This window comes from Pyxicephalus adspersus, chromosome 1, assembly GCF_032062135.1.
Source record: "Pyxicephalus adspersus chromosome 1, UCB_Pads_2.0, whole genome shotgun sequence".
Taxonomy (NCBI): Eukaryota; Metazoa; Chordata; class Amphibia; order Anura; family Pyxicephalidae; genus Pyxicephalus; species Pyxicephalus adspersus.
The window spans coordinates 135,633,571-135,639,693 of NC_092858.1; positions in this window are offsets into that span (position 1 = coordinate 135,633,571).

Here is a 6,123-nt window from a genome sequence, read left to right on the forward strand (position 1 = left end):
CTAAAACAATTTACCAAGTTCTGTAGTTCCTTAATGACTGCATAGCCATTCCCCACTAAGGTCTTGTGGAATCCTTAGATTTCCTTAGAGGCTGCTAGGGGTGCAACCCGACTCATCCATCCTTCCCACCTTTCTTCTTCTGCTGCTGCTGCATCTCTTTGTAGTTTTCTCCACTGGCTTCCATTTCACCTTAGAATCAAATTCAAGCTCTTGTGCTTTGCCTTCAAATCCCTCCACAGTTCTTGTCCCACTAACCTTTCTGACCAAGTAAACAAATACTCCCCTAGCCGCTCTTTTCACTCCTCCAATAATCTACTAATGACTTCCTCACTCATAACCTCATCACACACGGCTCCAAGACTTTTCTAGAGCTGCTCCGACTCTCTGGAATGGTCTTCCTCATCCTATTAGGCTTGCTCCTATTTTCTGCTCATTTAAAAGAGCGCTCAAAACCCATCTTTTCAAATTTGCCTACCCATCTTCTTCTGTCTTTTAAACCTTCACTACTTCCCACCACTACATATCTCCCATCCTATTGTGTGTTACTTCCCCCACCTACTAGATGGTAAGCTCTTCAGGTCAGGGTCCTCTCCTCCTCCTGTGTCACGGTCTGTATCTGTCTTATGTCTGTAACTTATTATGAGGATGTCATAGGGAATAAAACTCGTCTTTTAACTTGTATCCTTACAAAGTAAAATGCTAGGATGATATTTCCTCACTTAGCACTGACCAGGCATTGACCATTGCCTTTTTTTTTGTAGGATTTGAAAAAGACAGCTTCATGCCCAATCTGCACTCTCTGCTAGAACTATATGCAAGGTTTCTTAAATCATCTGCAAAGCCATCAGATCAGAATAGATGGAACTCTAACTCGAACTTTGGGATTGCAATTATTTTCTAAAACTTGTTTTCTCTTTACTCTTGTTTCTTCGTATTATTTCATTTATTTTATTTGTTATTCCATTGTAACATCTATCTGTCCATATATAATTTGTATTTTATACTTTTTAATTTTTGTTGCAAGCCTTTGTGTTATCTCTCTTTGTACAGTTTGGCCAACAATATTCGTTTAAAATGTTTTTAATCACATCCATGACATAACACAGTCTTTGTCGATGCCTATGCTGGGAAAACTATCCATATTGTTTAGAGGAATTTGAGTGATTCTGTCAGTGTCTGTGGCAATATATGATGAAAGGAGTAGGGCAGACAGCCCTGCACAGAGATCATCTGGCTGGTGAGACAATTTTAGGTAGCAGCGCATAGGACCTGATTAAATAAAGCTCTCCAAGGTATGGAGGATACACTTTCATCAGTAAAGCTGGGTGATTGCCCAAAGCTTTCTGACAATGTATTACATTGTTGTGTGTGTTAGAATTGTTGTTGCAATCCAGGTAATGTTCACCTAATTACAAATAGCCACTTTTGAAGAATGTAACTTCATTGCAGTGAAAGTTATGGACAGTGGGCTTGATTTATTAAAGCTCTAAAAGGCTGGAGAGGATACACTTTTATCAGTGAAGCTGGGCGATCCAGTAAACCTGGAATGGATTTCATTAACCTCCCTGGAGGTATGAATAATGAGTATTGTTAAATGTAAAAGCTGTACATTTAAAAATACTTATTATTTTAAATTTCCCCTCTTGTCCCGCTTACCTGCCCAATGGTCCCGCCCTCCAACCTAAGGCTCGAGAGTAGATGCCCGGCAGTCATCTGCTTCCGCTGGTCTTGCAACACCAAATTTCACACACCGGGGACGCACATGCTGGGCCGGCATAGCCAGGGGAAGGCTACAGGCACCGCTGGAGGATGTTGCTGGAACGTTGGAACCAGGTAGGAGTTTTCAACTCCCTGGCAATTTTAACAGAGAGTGGCTCGGGGTTACAGCTTTTGGCACTAAAAATTTACCCTGAGCCACACTCGGGAATACCGCCAGGGAGGGTAAAGTTATTTGCTGTTTGCCAGCAAATGTTTTGAATCCTGGACAAGATCCATTCTATTGTTGCTCACTGATGAAAGTGTATCCTCTCCAGCCTTGGAGAGCTTTAATAAATCAGGTTCTATTAGTGAAATTTGTCTTTAAGCAGCTCAGCTGTGTGTCATAGGCTGAGCCGCAGGTGTGTGTATTGCAGTTCACACTATTCAGAAAATACTTTGAACAAGTAAAGTCTGTTTTTACTAACCTACAACTCTAACCGGTTGCTCTTTTGGTGGATAGAATTGTCCATTGTGCAAGACAACTGTGAAGAAGTTCAAAGAGTAAAGCTGCGTACACACGTTAGACTTTTGTCATTGGAAAGTATCTTTCACGATCCTTTTCCAATGAAAAAAGACTGAAAGATGCATGAATGAGTGCTGCACTCTCTCCCTTCCTCTTCACTTGTATTGCGATTGTTTGGTACTCACCGCTCATCGATCCGCCATGACAGATCCATGAACGACATTGGATGAACGCTGTACCCCATTGTAATAAATATCCAGATAGGGCAAGTAGAGCAAATAGGAAAATTAAACAGCAAATTCACTAAAGGTCAGGGTTTATGCAGTACGGATTGCCAGAAAGTTAACTCTTGAGATTGGATTAATCCATTAAAAAAAAAAGTTTTTTTCCCCCCAAATTCCCACTAATGCTATCTATAAATTGTATGAATTCCTTAGAACTGATCTTAACTATGAAACATCTATGGTAAGCATGGCAAAATAGCGGACTTATTTTCCAGACCTACTGGTCTCGAAAATCCTGCAAATGTATAAATTGTCTTGGAAGGCCATTCCAGCAGTTCAATGTTTTTTAGACTTTTTCATAGGAATTATATCTCACCTCAGAGGGCCTATTATATGGGTTTTTCAGATAGCAGTACATGTTTTAAATGTGGCTACTCTGTATCATAACCTCTGATTATTAGGCAATTCCGGAGACGAGTGGTACAATATATTCATAGTCTACTGAATTACATACCATTCACACCAGAATGGGTAATTTTTGGTTTTGTGGAGTTTAGGGGAGTCCGATTTACCAGGGGTACTAAAAGACAAGCACTTCTCCTCTCGGCTATTGCTAAGAAACCATTCTTCATTGCTGGCTGGAACCCACTCCCCCCACAATGCGTCTCTTTTACCTAAATTGCAAGAACTGTTCCCAATGGAATGGATAGAGGCCTCCTTTTATAAAGAATCTAAACCTCAACTTTTTTTGGAAACTTGGGAAAGCTTTATTGATACACTAAACCTGACTAACAAAACAAAATTGTATAATTGCTTCTGTCACACTACATGGTACTTGAAAGGGAATTATGACCCCCATATTGTTTTGTGATGCTAACTATAGTTAGCATATAACTATGTTGTATATTGCCTCATATGAAAAACATGTACAGTTTTGACAACATTTTATATTGTTTATTCTTATTTGTAGTTATTGTTCATTGTATGAAATAATGAAATGTTAGTACTCTAAGATTTTGTTCACTGTTTAACCTCAATAAATATATTAAAAAAAAATGATAAAGGGCTCTTCTTCTATAGAGGCTGGAGGGTGAAGACTAAAGACAAGAAGTTAGTTGAATAGGCAGATAAAAAAGACATTTTATTGCAGTTATGTGATCATACATCATTGTTATATCAATATTATTAATTTAAATGTATTTTTTTCTTGCAACTGGGTAAGAACCTATGGTCAAACTAATATTGACCTTGTACCCACCCTGTATGGTGGAGTTCAGCCTAAGCTTTGAAGTAGCTGCACAAGGAGCCAAGGTGTGTGTGCAGGGCTTATAAACTAAAGCTAAAAGGGAATATACTGTCTGAAGAGCAGTGACATGAAGATTAGCTGATTACTGTGCATCTTCTCTTTTCACTGTCCAGCCACATGCGGGGGGGTAAGACAAGACCTAATAAACTGTCTCCGAAAAAATAATCAGTGCTGTACTACATGGAAATAAAAATCTCTGAACTGGGTGGATAGAAATTCACATAATTTGCTAGATAAAAACAGCTACTTTATATTTATTTCATGTTAGGCTTTTTGTCTGGAGTTCAGCTTTAGGCTAATGTTTAAATTTAAATTTAACCCTTGCACGCCCTCCCCAAACAGAACCTAATAGTTAAAAAGAACCTTTTGATTTGTTCCTTTAACTGAACATAACACTTGACCAACAAATTCCAAGCTGAACCCTCAAGCTAAACTTAAAGCCCTAACAAACTTTAGGCTAACCCTAAACATAAATTCACCCATGAAGATTTGCACTAACCTTGTGTCAAAAGTAACGTTCCACCTAATGCCAATAAGACAAGTCCAAAATTTCACCTACAAAATGTAAAAAAGGGATTCATTTTAAAACTTCAAACAGATTTCTTATCTTAACAGAACAAATACTTTAGCACTTTCTACATTGCCTTGAAAAATGGCAGCAAACAGAATGGGGTTAAATATTAGGGACCAAGTTATTCCTGTGCATTCTAAAGGTAATAATTTAACAATTGCCAGAGGTGCTAGATTACAATACATTTCATTGAAGTTACATCCAATCTGCATTGTTTAATATAAAATAGGGACTTAATGTGGGTTTAGTAGTAAAATCATGTTTACAATTGTAAAATTATTTGTATTTTTTTTTTAATCTGAAAAAAAAAAAAAATCACAAAATCTATTGCTTTGCACCACTATGAAATGAAAGCACTTGCAATGACATAACACACACTTTGTATACAAATATCAGCTTTTTTGTGTTTAATATAAATACTAATTAAAATACAATTTAGAAAAAGTTTTGGTTTATAGCAATTAAATCAAGTTTCACATAATGCCATTTCTTGCAAGTGCTTGTTGAGAAATAATTCTATTTACAGTAATATTTACTATTTTACTTGCAGTATGATTATTGCCCACTAGATGTCAGCAGGATAGCTTCTGTCCTTACAGAGCTAGATCATGTCCTATTCAGATCTAAAATGTTCCCTCTAGTGGTGGCTACAGCAAAGATTGGTGCAAACACAAAGTGCTCTCAGCTGCTGGAAACAAGGTGTGTTTGCAAAGAGGATAACCAATTTCATTGGCATTTTAATAGTTGCAGAAAAACATATAAAAATGTTTATTGAAGGTACAGTGATACTTTAAATCTTCACCATATTGCAGATCTGAATATCTGTAGGATATGAAATAACCTAAGCTACATGTAGATTAGATTTATCTTTAAGCGAGAGCTACTGGACATATGTTTATTGTTGGAGCGTATAGTAATAGTTCCCTATAGTTTATATTCTACTGGAGCACAGTGTATGACCTGTCCATAGGATTAAATAGAGAGTGTTTTGTGCAAATGTAAGCAAGACTCAGAAGCAGCTTTGTGGCTTCTTCTCTCTAGATTAGGGTAGGTCACTATAAGATGATAAAAATATAATGTTTTCTATAGACTATCAATACACTTTACAGTTATTATACAATACTCTATTTTTTTTAGCTGGTGGTGGATGAGAAAACTTTAAATATAGTTTGGAGATTAGATACATTGATAGAGGTATATGAAGATGGGAGTTATATATTTTATATATTGGTGGGACTAAAAAAAAATTGTTTAAAAAACAGGTATACATGAAAACAGAATATTGCCTGATAAAATCTTCTTCTAAAATGTCTTTTACCCAGCCATCATGTTGAGCTTTCTTTTTTGTGTGTTTCACAAGTTGTACTTTTTTGGATATGCTAAAATGAGCCTACTGTTTACAGAAATCAGTGGGGTTAACTTAATACAGAAAAATAGGCTGTTGTTCTGCAAGATATACTTGCCTAGCTTAGTGAATTAGGTAAAGCTCCATTGACTTTAGCCATCAAATCTCAAGCAAGCAGAATATATATATATTATACAGTACCATCATAATATGCAGCACAGTACAAAGTCCACAGTCATATCACTAGCTATCCCTCAACAATCTAACGTCAGTCATATGTCTATAATACAGTCTAAGGTCAATTTTTGGGGGAAACCAGAAACCTAACTGCATGTTTTTGGAATGTGGGAGGAAACCACAGGGAGATCCTGCAAACTCCATGCAGATAGTGTCCCAGCTGAGATTCGAACCTGGGACCTAGTGCTGCAAAGGCCAGAGTGCTAACCACTGAGCCAT